The 16,842-nt window shown below is 45.2% G+C and overlaps 1 protein-coding gene across 11 annotated transcripts in view; it reads left to right on the forward strand.

Annotated features, from left to right (window-relative positions):
- Nucleotides 1–16,842, forward strand: part of LOC139226742 (arylsulfatase G-like) — a 244,584-nt gene that overhangs the window by 117,241 nt on the left and 110,501 nt on the right. The gene's annotated exons all lie outside the window — the stretch shown is intronic.

Genomic DNA, 16,842 nt, shown 5'->3' on the forward strand with positions numbered 1-16,842 from the left:
ATACCATTTGCTTTCTTAATTGCTTGCTGTACCTGCTTGTTAATTTTCAGTAATTTGTGTCCCTCTGAACACCAACATTTCCCAATCTCTCACCATTTAAAAAAAATACTCTGCTTTTCTATTTTTCCTACCAAAGTGAATAACCACATTTCTCCACTTTATATTCCATTTGCCATGTTCTTGCCCACTCACTTAGCCTGTCTATATCCCCTTGAAGTCTCTTTGCATCCTCCTCACAACTTATATTCCCATCTTGCTTTGTATCATCAGCAAACTTGGATATATTACATTTGGTCCCCTCACCCAAATCATTGATATAGATTGTGAATAGCTGGGGCCAAGCACCGATCCTTGCGGCACCTCAGTAGTTACAGCCTGCCAACTTGAAAATGACCCGTTCATTCCTACTCTCTGTTTTCTGTCCGTTAATCCATGCTTGTATATAACCCCCAATTCCATGAGCCCTAATTTTGTTTAATAACCTCTTGTGTGGCAACTTATCGAATGCCTTCTGAAAACCAAATACACCACATTCACTGGTTCCCCCTTATCTATTCTGCTTGTTACAGCTAACCGATTTGTCAAACATGATTTCCCTTTCACATATCCATGTTCACTCTGCCCAATCCTATTATTGTTTTCTAAGTGCCCTATTACCACGTCCTTAATAATAGATTCTAGCATTTTTCCTACTACTAATGTCAGGCTAACTGGTCTGTAGTTCCCCGTTTTCTCTCTCCCTCCTTTCTTAAATAGCTACCTTCTAATCTGTGGGAACCATTTTAGAATCTATGGAATTTTGGAAAATGAAAACCAATACATCCACTATCTCTGTAGCCACCTCTTTCAAAGCCTAGGATGTAGGCCATCGGGTCCAGGGGATTTATCGGCTTCCATTACCATTAATTTTTCCAGTATTTTTTTACTAATACTAATTTTTTTCAGTTCCTCATTCTCACTAGTCCCTTGGTTCTCCACTATTTCCGGGAGGTTTTTCGTGTCTTCTTCCGTGAAGACAGACACAAAGTATTTGTTTAATTTCTCTGCCATTTCCTTACTCCCCATTATAGAGCCCAGGTTTCGGGTGGAGTTGCTCCTATTTTTTTGGAGCAACTAGTTTAATTTGGAGTACCTTAGATATCGCAATTCTCGGCATTTAGTTTGCTCCAGTTCTAGTGAGTTAGTTTACTTTTGTTTTAGTTCAGGTTTTTTTTCAAAAAGGGGCGTTACCAGTGACATGCCTGTTTTGCAAGTTTAGGCACCGAAAAGTTATTCCAAACTAACTTAGAACGGAGTAAGTGACGATTTTTGTACGCTCAGAAAAACCTTGCATATACTTTAGAATTAGGCACAGGTAGCCAGAGATGGGGGGGCGGGGGAGGCAGAAGGGAAGTTAGGAGATTTTCCAAAGCATTAAACACTTCACTTTTTAAAAAAAAATAAAGAACCACCATCAATAATAAATTATGAATAAATAAAAAATAAAAAAATAAAATAGTCATTCAATAAATCAATAAATAAAAAGTTCCTACCTCACCAACCCATTCGGGAGCCTGGCCAGGGCTAGGGACTGCATGCTGCAGGCTGGAAATCGGCACACTGGCCATGATGAAGGAGCCCATTCGGCCAGTGACTTTCTCCTCCACTGTGAAACCCCTACAATATTTCTTGCCTTGGGGAAATATCCAGTCAGCCTTACTTGCAGCGGGGAGCCCATTCGGCCAGGCAGGGCTAGGTGCAGTAAGACGCACACCGGGAGGCTAGGCTCAACGCGGCATCGGGGGGAGGGAAAGAGAAGTGGTGCTGAACTCTCGACTTTCGCCCCCACTGTGAAACTCTTTCCTTGGGGAGATATCCAGTCGGCCTTACTTGCAGCAGGGAGCCCATTCAGCCAGGGTTTGGGTCGGCGTGCTTCGGGCCCCTCCCACACAGCCAGCAGCACACGCACACAGAATCTGGGGGCCAGGAGCTACTGCACACATGCGCAGACTCCACTGCGCACGCACTCAGCTGCCGGCACTCTTTTTGACCCAGGGCTGTAGCTCCGCCCCCCCCACCCCCCTGCTGTTGTGCTGCGTCGCGCTGACTGCTGAACAGGCCTGCTGCACTCGGAGAATCGCGAGGTAAGTTTTTGGGCACTTTTCATTCTACAAAATAGGCGGGCCTCTCGGAGGTGCGCTGTTTTAACGGATATCAGAAACTTGGGCCCATAATTTCTCCTGTCTCAGCCTGTAGGAGACCCACATTTACTTTTGCTAATCTTTTCCTTTTTACATACCTGTAGAAGCTTTTGCAGTCTTTTTATGTCTCTTGCTAGTTTACTCTCATATTCTATTTTCCCTTTATCAATTTCTTGGTCCTTCTTTGCTAACCTCTAAAATGCTCCCAATCCTCAGGCTTACTGCTCTTTTTAGCAACATTATAAGCCTCTTCCTTTGATCTAATACTATCATTAACTTCTCTTGTTCGTCACAGTTGGACTACTTTTCCTGTGGGGTTTTAGTGCCTTAAAGGAATGTATGTTTGTTGTAAATTATGTATTAATTCTTTAAATGCTCGCCATTGCTTGTCTACCGTTATACCTTTTAATGTAGTTTCCCAATCTACCTTGGCCAACTCTCCCCTCATACCTACGTAGTTTCCTTTGTTTAGATCAAAGACCCTAGTCTTGGATTTAACTAAATCACTTTCAAATTTAATGTAAAATTCTATCATATTATGGTCATTCTTCCCTAAGGGCCCCTTTACTACAAGATTATTAATTAATCCTTTCTCGTTACACAATACTAGATCTAAAATAGCCTGTTCTCTCGTTGGTTCCTCAACATACTGATCAAGAAAACCATCTTGTATACATTCCATGAATTCGTCCTCCACACTATTACTGCAAATTTGGTTTGCCCAGTCAATATGTAGATTAAAGTCCCCCATGATTATTATATTATCTTTGTTACATGCACCTCTAATTTCCTGATTTATACGGTGCCCTACATTACCACTACTGTTTGGGGGCCTATAAACAACTCCCACCAATATTTTCTGCCCCTTGCTGTTTCTTAGCTCTACTCATAACTGATTCTACTTCTTGATTTTCCAAACTAAGATCCTTTCTCACTACTGTCTTATCCCATCCTTTATTATCAGGGCTACCCCTCATCCTTTTCCATTTTGCCTATCTCTTCTTAAAGTAAAGTATCCTGGAATATTTAGTTCTCAACCTTGGTCACTTTGCAGCCACATCTCCGTAATGGCTAGTTGATCAAATCTATTATTTTCTATCTGCGCTATTAATTCATCTATTTTGCTGCGAATGCTTCGCACATTCAGATATAGTGCCTTTAGCTCTGACCTTTGTCTATTTTTCCCTGATGTCACCTTAGTCAGTAATGCCCTATTACCTTTGTTACTCTCTTTGTCTCTTCCTGACCCACTCTGCTTATTTTTACTCAAAACTCTGCTCTGCTCTAGAGCCTTGACATTCCTCTTGCTGCTTTTAAAATCACTCTTTCCTGAATCCTCCCCCCCCACCCCCTCAATAGTTTATTAAAGCCCTGTCTACTCATGTCAACTGCATGTTCCGCTCATGCCAACTGTCTATGAATTAATAGCGCAGATAAAAAATAATAGATTTTACAGCCAATGAAGTACTTTTTGAAGTGTAGTCACTGTTGTAATGTAGGAAACGCGGCAGCCAATTTGTGCACAGCAAGCTCCCACAAACAGCAATGTGATAATGACCAGATAATCTGTTTTAGTGATAAAAACAGAGAATGCTGGAAATCTCAGCGGGTCAGGCAGCATCTGTGGAGAGAAAAACAGTTCATGTATGGGATCGATGACCCTTCATCAGAACTGCCGAATGTTCGAAAAGAACACATTTTTAAGCACTGAAAGAGGGAGGGGAAGAAAGAACAATAGAGAAGGTCTGTGATAGAGTGGAAGGCAGGAGAAATTAGAGAGACAAAAGGGATGATGGAACGAATTGAAATGGTAATGATAGAGGTTAAAAAAAGGTTAATCTGGATAGGGTGCGAATGGAATGCTTTTGTGTCTGTTTTAGTGATGCTGATTGAGGGATAAATATTGTTCAGGACACTGGGGATAACTCCCTTGCTCTTCTTCGAAATAGTGCTATGGGATCTTTTATGCCCACCTGAGAGAGCAGACGGGGCTTCGGTTTAACATCTCATCCGAAAGATGGCACCTCTGACAAATTCAGCACTCCCTCAGTACTGCACTGGAGTACTGAGGGAGTGAAGGGGATAATGCACAAGAAGCCTTACAGTTTTTCATTTCTTTTTGTTTATAGAGGATGCATAATATGGTAAATGAAGAAAATGTATATGGGAAAAGGTATATTATAAGTTGCTCTCTTGACACTGGAACAGAGGCACATTGATGAGGCAAAGTAGAAGGAGCTTTAAGGTGCTTTTACATTGCATTCGGTATATTCCATGCACTGCTATTTTATTCAGAATTCCACCTCTCCATAAGCACTGCAAAATACGAATTTGCACGCAAGCAGCATTATGAAGTCATCACATGGATGTCACAATATACTTTTTCAGATCCCTTGCATTCCAGTTGCGGGCAGGCCTGGGAAAATTATCGAAGTAAAACAGCCCATAAAAGAAAGTAAAAGTTGTTTTTTGATCAGATTTCTAGTTTACCATTGTTTTCATCACAAGAGTCAATTGTCTGCTTCAGCCATGCATACATCGTGATACTTCATATTGTAATGCAAGCACCAAGACGTTCAAACCCAGCTCACTGCATTTAGTGAATGAGAAATGAAAGTTCTAGATTTTTGTTGACCCATAAGGTGAAATACTGGCAAAACTAGAAGTGCTTAAGCTATCACTGAATACCTGAAATGCATTCTCCAGCACAAACATCCCTCGCTTCGTTGAGCAAAAGATTTACAAAGATAAAGCTTAAAAATTACAAAAAGAAAAGTTGCTAATTAAGTAGATTAGTAAGTAATCCATTTGTAAAATGCTGAGAAGTGCCATTAAATTAAAACTATTGATCCTTAAACATCATTCTTTGATGAAGTAACAGAGAGGGTTGATGAGGGTAGTGCGGTTGATGTGGAGTATCATAGACTTGTGAGCAAAATTAAAGCCCATGGGTACAACATGGATACAAAATTGGCAAAGGGACAGGAAGCAGAGAGCAGTAGTGAACAATTGTTTTTCCAGACTGGAGGGAAGTATACTATGGTGTTCCTCAGGGGGTCGGTATTAGGACCAATGTTCCCGCTAAGCTGTGCGGCCGCGCAATCATCTGCAATGTCCTGCACAGGCCATTCACCGGTTTTTACATTGTAGATGCCATGCATGTGCGAAAATTTGAATGGGTTGTGCTTTGGGGGAGGCTGGCCATGCAGGAGTCAGTGCAGCTATGGAGGACATGGATTAGGACCACTGCTCTTTTTGATATATATTAATGACCTGGACTTGGTTATACAGGACATAATTTCAAAGTTTGCAGATGTTATAAAACTTGAAAATGTAATGAACAATAAGGAGGATAGTAATAGCCTTCGGGAGGACATAGACTGGTAAAATGGGCAGACACATGGCAGATGAACTTTAATGCAGAGAAGTGTGAAGTGGTACATTTTGGTAGGAAGAATGCGAAGAGGCAATATGAACCAAATGGTACAATTTTAAAGGGTGCAGGAACAGGGAGAACTGTGGGTGTATGTACACACATCTTTGAAGGTTGCAGAGCAAATTGAGATGGCTGTTAAAAAAGCATTTGGTATCCTTGGCTTTATTAACGCAGGAATAAAGTGCAAAAGCAAGGAAGTTATGCTTTTATAACCTTTATAAAATACTGGTTAGGCCTCAGCTGGAGATTTGTTTTCAATTCTGTGCTCCACACTTTAGGAAGGATGTCAAGGGCTATGATGGGCCGAATGGCCTTCTGTGTTGGTTCTATGAATCTAAAAACGTTGGGGGAGAAATTCAGCTGCTTTGTACCTCATGTTAGCACCTTCAGCGGGTGATAACTGGGCACAACGGGGTTACCGACCGGGCGTGGCAAATTCACCGACGCCCACACACTTCCCTGGTGGTTTCGCGCTGGTACTAACACTTACCGCCTCGCTCTCTTGCACCCCGTAGATCGTGACATCATCCGGTGCGCAGCGCCCAGTTACTACCCTGGATGTGATATTCGCTCCCATTCTTTGCAACATCGCCGGGCGTCAACAACGGCAACTGCAGGAGGCGTTATCACCTCGGCTGGCTGCTTGGGGAGCGATATTTAAAAGCAGTGGTGGTCAGGTAGAGCAAACCTTATTGCTTGCACCAGTCCTGATGCCTCCTGATTGCTTTTGACCCCTGATTTCGGCGCGATTCCTCAGCCCTCCACTCTCTTAGAGCTTGGGGCTGTAATGCACGTCGTGCAGGTCATGTGGCCCCACAGAGAAAGCATTAAGAATGATTCAACCCATCATTGGCCCTTCCATTTAAGCAAAGGAAGGAGCCTTTAAAGACGGCAGCATTGCAATGAGCAATGCTCAGCACTCTGCCGCTGCTGTCCCTCTCACACACTTTAGTGCTCTAAGGGAAATGGTAGCGCTTGATTTAGCGCTCCACTTCTCTCTCGGGGCGCTAAAGCTTAAGTTCTCAGGAGCAGCAAATCATTTTCGCCTGGCGATTATTCAAATATTGTTAAGGGAATATCATTTTGCGATTATTCAAAAGTTATCACCCCTATTGGGGCGTTATGCAATTTCTAGCTCGTTGTGTATCCATTAATGGGTTACCGACCGGGCGCGGCAAATTCACCGACGCCCACACACTTCCCTGGTGGTAAACATTACCAACTTTTGGAGCAAGGCAAGAAAACGATGGAAACAAAACCGATCAGGGCAATTGCTATTGGCGAACAAATGCCATTCTGTGAAAAAGGTGTAATATTTTTACATGTAAAAGCAAATTGCAAATGTTTGCAAGAAAAAAGCAGCAATAAATACTGTTTTGTAATTTAAATCGTTTCAAAGGAACACCTATCGATTCTGTCTGTGTTCGGCTTGTAGGTTCCAATACCTAGTTTTAATACCAGCGACTATTTTGCTGGATGCCCTGGCCCTTTTCAGCGGTAAAAGATACAAAAAGAGTAAAATCGGTAATTTGTGAGAGAGCTATTAAAAGAGTGACACACACAAGAAAGACAGAAGAGATGAAGGGAGACCTAAATTTGCAGAAAGAATGACACAAGTATAGAGATGACAATGAGAGAAAATGTTGAGAACCACATAGAGAGAATGAAAGACAAAAATAAAAATAGATATCCGCTAACAGTTAGTGAAAGTGGCAAAAAGCCAAAGTCCCATGTCTGTGCCCTGAAACAATACATCCATCAAGATTAACCATGGACCAAGCTCCCAGTATTAACGAGGTGAGAAGATGCTGGGTCTTGACGCTCAGCAGCAGAGTGTAGATATTGTGACCTAAGGTGACAGTTGTTCATGAGATGAACGAAGGAGGTGCTTCATCTCTTGAGTATTAAACCCATAACCTTCTATCCGTGCTCAATGCGATGGGATATTCCCTTAACAATATTTGGTAAGCTTGACTGCCAAGTTGAAATGTATAGGTCTATAATGGGCACAATGATAAGCAGGGAACCTGCTTCTCGGTCTTTTCCAGTAGCAATATATAAACAACCACCAGGGGATGTTATAAATGTGGCTGATTTGTCCCACATTATTTCATGCCTGTCTCCAGATATATTCCGTAGCCTCTGTTCATTATTTTTCCTGGCTGAAATTGAGACCTGCATCATGGTGGAAAATGGGAGATATGCGCCCCATGTACTATCATACAGTATTACAGGATGTGGAAAGATTGATGCACAGAACTGTCTTATTCAAACAGTTTAAGAAAATAAATCTGATAACTTTCTTATAAAATGTAACGCAGACTAAGGTGACAGTAGAAGGATGGCCCTCTCCCAAACCAGTCAATGAAAAGCAGCTTATTCAGAGAAAATGTTCTCCCTGAATCAGTAATTCTTTGAAATCTGGTTCCCAGCAGCTGGTAGGCATGTAAATATCCCACACATGGATCATATTGTGCACTAAGATGCATGAAACATCTTGTGCCTTCTCCCTCCCCAGGCAAAAGCTCTGGTGGTATAACTAAAATCAATCCGGGACCAACACAGTGGGCGAACACAGCAGTACACAATAACATGGTTACTACTCCCTGAATCCGTCTCCAGGGTCAAGCCACTCATTATCATCATGTAGGATATAAAATGAATAATGTATATCAACATGTTGTAAGAAAACAAGAGTTACAATTTAAAAAAAAATACAAAAAGATTAATACAGAAGATTATGTTTCATTCATGGTACAGTGTCATTAGAAAATATGCCCTATCATTTTAAAGTGATCCCATAGTTCTTAACAAGTAAGTGCAATAGTGCATGTTCGCCTTGCATTGTGGTTTTATGAGTATCTGCGCAACTCAGCGTGACAGATTTGAGGGGTGGAGGGTCATTTTGAGTTTAGGTGGGCAGCAGAAGGAGCCATTTTGAAGGCCCAGCCTCATTTTCTTACAGTCAGTTCACCAATCAGTGGGGTGCGAATTCCGTGGCTCTGAGATGGAGCCGAGCGGAAGCTTTATCTGCATCTCTGAGGGAGGGGGTTGCGATCGGGTCGGCAGAGGGCTGAAAGATTTTGTTGGGGGCAGGAGGAGAATTTATAGTCCACTTGGCCCCACAAAAATTTTCAATTTAGAAAAAAACATCCTTTATCTGAAAGGCCTGCAGTGATCCCTTTAAGAACCGTTTGTTAACCCACTCAATTGGGCCCAAGTTTCCACATGATTCGCGCCTGATTTTTAGGAGCAACTGGTGGAGAACGGACTATTTTAGAAATCGCAATTCTCCACATTTTTTTTTTCTGCAGTTCTAGTCAGGTAGAACAGTTCTAGTTTAGAACAGAATTTTTTCTTCAAAAGGGGGTGTGTCCGGCCACTGACGCCTGATTTGAAAGTTTCCACAGTGAAAATGTACTCCAAACTAAGTAGAATGGAGCCAGTGAAGATTTTTGTAGAACTGAAAAAACCTGTTCTACACATTAAAAAATCAGGCGCAGGTTACAAATTAGGCGTCCAGAACGAGGTGGGGGGGAAGGGAACTCATTAAATTCTACAATAAATCCTTATTTATACTTCTACAAATATTATACAAATAAATCCAACCTGAATAAACATTTATAAGCCAAGAAAAGATTAAATAAACCATCTTCCTACCTGTGTGAAAGTGCTTCAGCCAGGGAGAATTCTGCAGCCGTTCGTGCCGCTGAGCGGGAGCGGGAGCGAGAGAGAGAGAGAGAGAGAGAGAGAGAGAGAGGGGGGGGGCGTCGGGTCGGGGAACAGGAGCGCGGGTCGGGTCAGTCGGTGGGGGGGGGAGGGAAGCGGGTCTCGGGTCGGGGCGGGGGGGGGGGGAGCGGGTCTCGGGGCGGGGGGGGAGCGGGTGTCGGGAGCGGGGGAGCGGGTGTCGGGGCGGGGGGGAGGGGAGCGGGTCTCGGGGCAGGGGGGGGAGCGGGTCGGGGGGGGAGCGGGTGTCGGGTCGGGGTGGGGGAGCGGGTGTCGGGGCAGGGGGGGGGAGCGGGTGTCGGGGCAGGGGGGGGGAGCGGGTGTCGGGGCGGGGGGGGAGCGGGTGTCGGGTCGGGGCGGGGGGGGGGAGCGGGTGTCGGGGCGGGGGGGGGAGCGGGTGTCGGGGCGGGGGGGGGAGAGCGGGTGTCGGGGCGGGGGGGGCGGGTGTCTGGTCAGGGCGGGGCGGGGGAGAGCGGGTGTCGGGTCGGGTCTGGTCAGCGGTGGGGGGGGAGCGGGTGTCGGGGCGGGGAGCAGGAGCTGGCCGTGGGAGGAGCCCCAGTGAGGCCATTGGGCCAGGGCTAGGGGCTGCGTGCTTCGGGTCCCTCCCACACAGTTCGGCGCCTGGAGCTACTGCACTTGCGTGCCGACTGTAGCGCGCATGTGCAGAGGTCCCGGCACTGTTTTCAGATCGGGACCTGGCTCCGCCCCCCCACAGCTCGTGCTGGCTGCGCCGAGGGCCAGAGGACCTGTAAGTAGGTGCAGAATACCGAGGATTTTTTTAGGCGCCGTTTTAGGCGCGAAAAACAGGCGCCCAGCTCGGAGGGGCACCCGTTTTTTTTCTTGTGGAAACTTGGGCCCAATACTTGGTACCAATGGGTGGAATGTGCGTTGTCCACATGCTGCCCATTAGTACATCAAAAATTGGAGATCATCATATTACATACAGGCTCCCGCCAGTAACAGATGGACACTTGGGCTGACCTAAAAGCCCCAACAAAATTCGTCCCACGTAAATGCCAGGCAATGACAATCTCCAACAAGAGTGAGTCTAACCACCGCTCCTTGTAGCATTACCATCGTCTAATCCCCCACCACCAACATCCTGGAACTCACGGGCTCCAAGCTCCATGCAAAGTCCTGTGCAGTGTTGGACTCCTCCATGCTCATTGACACTGACAGGAGGCTCTGGCAGGCTTGTCATTGCACCGAGTATTTCTGTGTGCATGCCCATCACGTTTCTTCTGAAGGCCAACCCATCAAGGTCATCATCTGAATCCTGTGCAGCGGAACCTGTATGTGACCCCGCCCTCGGGGGAGCTGGCACCCGACTACCCTTTACCCCGGCTTAGCTGCAGCCCACTCGTGCCCGGTGACTCCCGCCTCCATGCTACCCTCTAAAGTGCACTCAGTGCCATTTTATGAGCTGGGGCCTGTGAGTGTCAGATGCATTATTGGTGTGGCTTCTTCTCCTCTAATATTGTCCTCCTCCATAATTTCAGTGACTGGCTGCCCAGGTTGGAGTTCTTGGGTATCTGAAAGGAGAAAGGCACATGGGTCGGGTTGTGGTGAGGGGTGGGGGGTGGCAAGGAAAGCAGCGGTTGACGGGAAAGCTCTCATCACCAAATCATACCTTGGTCTGTCCCTCTATTCCTCTGGCACCTTCTCATCTTCTGAAAAATCTCGCCTTATTCCACCCCTCTCACTTCTCATTCAAAATTCTCATTCTCTACCACCCACCCAAGTATAATAACAACTTTATCACAGGTATATCCTCACTGCTTTCCTCCCTCAGCTTATGCATCGAGCGACTTCTCAACGTCGGTGACTTCAACCTCCATCTTAATTCATCATGCTCTCTCTCCTCTGAGTTCATTAACCTCCTGTCCTCTCTAAATCTCTCCCTCCATGTAAATTCCTCAACCCATATTTACAGCTACCCCCTTGGAATCTCTCGTGGCCTTGCTATTCCAACAGTGTCAATTAAAGATAAAGCCATATCTGACCATTTCCTTGTATCGCTCTTGACCGACATCCTCCTTCCCCAATCCAAAACTATTTCCTTCTACATCCGCCCCTGGAAAAAAGTCTTTCAACTCTCTTACAACTGCACTTACCAACTCAAAACTGTCCAACCTTTGGCCCTCTTTTAACAATGACATTTCTGCAGCCACTGATCTCAACGAACCCTCACCACCACCTTTGATGCCCTAGTCCCTATTAAAAAGATTACTCTCTCCCACGCTGGCTGTTCCCCCTGGTACAGCCCTCATCTTCGCTCCCTCAAGTCAAAAGGGTGCAGACTTGAACGATGCAGCAGACAACTGGTTTAGCCATTCATCACCAGATCTGGCTCGAACACATAAAACATTATCGGTTCCTACTCTTGTCCACAAAAACTGCTCACTATTCCAGGATCATTCTGGATTGCAAAAATAACCCCTGGCTACTATTCTCTACTGCTAACCGTCTCCTTAAACACCTCTCCCCTGTCTCCACCACACTCGCCTCCAAAAACGTGTGAGGAGCTCATGGACTTCTTTGCCTCAAAGATTGAGACCACCCAGTCAGTTGCCTCTGCAAGTTCCCTTCCTTCACCTAGCCCACAAGGCCAAACTTCATCTGAGGCTCCCACCTGCCCTAGCCCTAAACTCACATCTTTCCCTAGTTTCGCTCCACTCTCCCCTCTTGATCTCTCCAAGCTCATCTTGTCCATGAGACCCACTTCCTGCTCCCTTGATTTTATTCCCACTAAACTGCTGACCACTCAACTTCCTTTTTTGGCTCCCATGTTAACTGACATTGTTAACAGTTCTCTCTCAGGTACTGTTCCCCTCTCCTTCAAATCTGCTGTCATCACCCCTCTCCTCCAAAAACCCCACTTGGCTTGATAACTATCACCCCATCTCCAACCTCCCTTTCCTGTCCAAAGCACTTGAACATGTTGTCGCCTCCCAAATCCGTGACCATCTTTTCATGAATTCAGTGTTTGAATCCCTTCAGTCTGATTTTCGGAACTGCCACAGTATCGAAACAGCTCTCGTCAAAGTCACAAATGACATCCTTTGTGAGTGTGACAAAGATAAACTATCCCTCCTCGTCCTTCTGGACCTGTCTGCAGTCTCTGACACAGTTAACCACTCCATCCTCCTCCAACGCCTCGGAACCATCATCCAGCTAGGTGGAATGCACTCGCCTGGTTCCATTCTTATCTAGCTAATCGTAGCCAGAAAATCTCCTGCAATGGCTTCTCTTCCCACTCCCGCATCGTTACCTCTGGTGTCCCCCAAGGATCTGTCCTTGGCCCCCTCTAATTTCTCATCTATATGCTGCCCCTTGGCGATATCAAAGAAACATAGAAAATAGGAGCACTGGTAGGCCATTCAGCCCCTCGAGTCTGATTCTCTATCTCAACACCATATTCCTGCATTTCCCCATACCCCTTGATGCCTTTTGTTTCTAGAAATCTACCTATCTCCCTCATAAATATATTCAGTGATTTGGCCCCCACAGCCTTCTGTGGTAGAGAATTCCACAGGTTCACCACCCTCTGAGTGAAAAAAATTCTCCTCATCTCGGTCCTAAATTTCCTACCCCATATCCTGAGACACTGATCCCTTGTTCTCGACTTCCCAGCCAGGGGAAACATCCTCCCCGCATCCAGTCTATCCAACCCAGTTAGAATTTTATACATTTCAATGAGATCCCCTCTCATTCTTCTAAACTCTATGAATACAGGCCTAGTCGACCCAATCCCTCCTCATACGACAGTCCTGCCATCCCAGGAATCAGTCTGGTGAACCTTCGCTGTACTCTCTCTATGGCAAGTATATCCTTTCTTTGGTGAGGAGACCAAAACTGCACACAATACTCCAGGTGCGGTCTCACCAAGGCCCTGCGTCTGCACACATTCACAGGCTGAACTCCAGGATATAGTCAGTGTATTCACTGAGGCATATGAAAGCATGGGACTTGCGCTTAACATCCGTAAGACAAAGGTCCTCCACCAGCCTGTCACCGCCGCACAGTACTGCCCTCCAATCATCGACAACGTGGACCATTTTCCATAACTCGGGAGCCTCTTATCAACAAAGGCAGACATTGATGCGGAGATTCAACATCGCCTCCAGTGTGCCAGTGCAGCTTTCGGCCGTCTGAGGAAAAGAGTGTTTGAAGACCAGGCCCTCAAATCTACCACCAAGTTCATGGTCTACAGGGCTGTAGTAATACCCGCCCTCCTGTATGGATCCGAGGCATGGACGATGTATAGAAGGCACCTCAAGTCGCTGGAGCTATATCGCCAACGATGTCTCCGCAAGATCCTGCAAATCCCCTGGGAGGACAGGCGCACCACCATCAGTGTCCTCGACCAGGCTAACATCCCCAGTATTGAAGCACTGACCACACTCGATCAGCTTCACTGGTCAGGCCACATAGTTCGCATGCCAGATACGAGACTCCCGAAGCAAATGCTTTATGCGGAGCTCCTTCGTGGTAAACGAGCCAAAGGAGGTCAGCGGAAATGTTTTCAGGACACCCTCAAAGCCTCCCTTGTAAAGTGCGACATCACCACTGGCACCTGGGAGACCCTGGCTGAAGACTGCCCGAGATGGAGAAAGTGCATCTGGGAGGGCATTGAGCTCTTCAAGTCTCAACGCAAAGAACGCGAAGAAGCCAAGCACAGGCAGCGGAAGGAGCCTGCGGCAAACCAGCCCCACCCACCCCTTCCCTCAACAAATGTCTGTCCCACCTGTGACAGGGTCTGTGGCTCTCGTTTCGGACTGTTCAGCCATCAAAGAACTCAATTTGGGAGTGGAAGCAAGTCTTCCTCAATTCCGAGGGACTGCCTATGATGATGATGTATAATTGTAGTAAGGTGTCCTTGCTCCTGTACTCAAATCCTCTTGCAATGAAGGCCAACATACCATGTGCCTTCCTAACTGCTTGCTGCACCTGCATGTTTGCTTTCAATGACTGGTGTACAAGGACACCCTGGTCCCTCTGTACATCGACACTTCCCAAGCCATCACCATTTAAATAATACTTTGTCCTTATGTTTTTCCTACCAAAGTGGATAACTTCACATTTATCTACGTTATACTGCATCTGCCATGTGTTTGCCCACTCACTCAACCTATCTAAATTGCCTTGCAGCGTCTTTGCATCCTCCTCACAACTCACAATCCTATCTAGTTTTGTGTCATCAGCAAACTTGGAAATATTACTTTTGGTTCCCTCATACAAATCATTTATATATATATATCGTGAATAGCTGGGGCCCAAGCACTGATCCCTGTGGTACCCCACCAGTCACTGCCCATCACCCCGAAAAAGAACCGTTTATTTCTACTCTCTGTTTTCTGTCAGTTAACCAATTTTCAATCCATGCCAATACATTACCCCCAATCCTATGTGCTTTAATTTTGCACACTAACTTCTTATGTGGGACTTTATCAAAGGCCTTCTGAAAATCCAAATACACTACATCCACTGGGGTTCCCTTATCTATTCTATCAGTTACATCCTCAAAAAATGATTTTCCTTTCATAAATCCATGTTGACTTTGTTTAATCCCATTGATATTATCACATCCTTTATAATAAACTCCAGCATTTTCCCTACTACTGAAATAGTGGGGTTATATTTGCCACCCTCCAATCTGCAGGAACTGTTTCATAATCTATAGAATTTTGGAAGATGACAACCAATGCATCTATTATTTCCATGGTTACCTCTTTTAGTACTCAGGGATGCAGATCATCAGGCCCTGGGGATTTATCTGCCTTCAGTCCCATTAGTTTCTCCAGCACTATTTTCTTACTAATAATCATTTCCTTTAATTCCTCTTGCTCACTAGACCCTTGGTTCCCTAGCATTTCTGGGACGTTATTTGTGTCCTCTTCCGTGAAGACAGAACCAAAGTATTTATTTAATTGTTCTGCCATTTCCTTGTTCCCCATTACAAATTCTCCTGTTTCTGTCTGTAAAGGACCTACATTTGTCTTCACTAATCTTTTTCTTTTTACAAAATTGTAGAAACTTTTGCAGTTGGTTTTTATGTTCCTTGCAAGTTTACTTTCGTACTCAATTTTTCCCCTCTTAATCAATCTCTTGGTCCTTTTTTGCTAAATTCTAAACTGCTTCCAATCCTCAGGCTTGCTACTTTTACTGGCAACTTTGTATAATTCCTCTTTGGATCTGATACTATCTTTAATTTCTTTTGTTAGCCATGGTTGGGCCACTTTTCCTTTTGTGTTTTTACACCAGAAAGGAATGTATAACTATTATTATTAGCCATTGCCTATCCACCGTCATGCCTTTTAATGAATCTTCCCAATCTGTTATAGCCAATTCATTCCTCATACCTTCGTAGTTTCCTTTATTTAGATTTAGGACTCTAGTTTCGGATTGGACTTACTTCACTTTCCATCTTAATAAAGAATTCAATCATGTTATGGTCACTCTTCCCTAAAGGACCCCGCACAACAAGACTGTTAATTAACCCCTTCTCATTGCACAATACCCAATCTAGGATAGTCTGTTCCCTAGTAGGCTCCTCAACATACTGGTCTAAAAAAACATCTCGTACACACTCCAGGAATTCATCTGCCACAGTATTATTACTAACTTGGTTTGGCCAGTCTATATGTAGATTAAAGTCACCTACGATTGCTGTAGTACCCTTGCTACATATCATCTGAAAACACGGAGGCAGTTTCCACATGTACGCTGACGACACCCAGCTCTACCTCTCCACCACTTTTCTCGACTCCTGCTTGGTATTTAAATTGTCAGATTGCTTGTCCGACATCCAGTACTGGATTAGCGGTAATTTTCTCCAATTAAATATTGTGAAGACCGAAGCCATTATCTTTGGTCCCTGCCACAAACTTCATTCCCTAACCACTGACTCCATCCCTCTCCCTAGCATCAATCTGAGAGTGAACAAGACTGTTCGCAACCTAGGTGTCATATGAAATGAGTTTCCAGCCACATATCCGCGGCATAACTAAGACCGCCTTTTTCCAACTCCGTAACATTGCCCGCCTCCACCCCAACCTCAGCTCTTTTGCTGCTGAAACCCTCATTCATGCCTTTGTTACCTCCAGACTTGACTACTCCAACTCACTCCTGGCTGGCCTCCCATATTCTAAACTACATAAACTTGAGGCCATCCAAAACTCAGCGGCCCATGTCCTAACTCGCACCAAGTCACAATCACCCATTACCCCTGTGCTTTCTGACCTACATTGGCTCCCGGTTAAACAACACCTTAATTTCAAAATTCTTATTGTTTACAAATCACTCCATGGCCTTGCCCCTTCCTATCTCTGTAATCTTTTTTAGCTTTACAACCCTACAAGATGTCTGTGCTCCTCAAATTCTGCCCTCTTGAACATCCCTCATTATAACTGCTCAACAATTGGTGGCCGTGCCTTTAGCTGTTTGAGCCCTAAACTCTGGAACTCCCTCCCTAAACCTCTCCACCTTTCTACCTCTCTT

The sequence above is a fragment of the Pristiophorus japonicus genome, chromosome 16, assembly GCF_044704955.1.
Source record: "Pristiophorus japonicus isolate sPriJap1 chromosome 16, sPriJap1.hap1, whole genome shotgun sequence".
Lineage (NCBI taxonomy): Eukaryota > Metazoa > Chordata > Chondrichthyes > Pristiophoridae > Pristiophorus > Pristiophorus japonicus.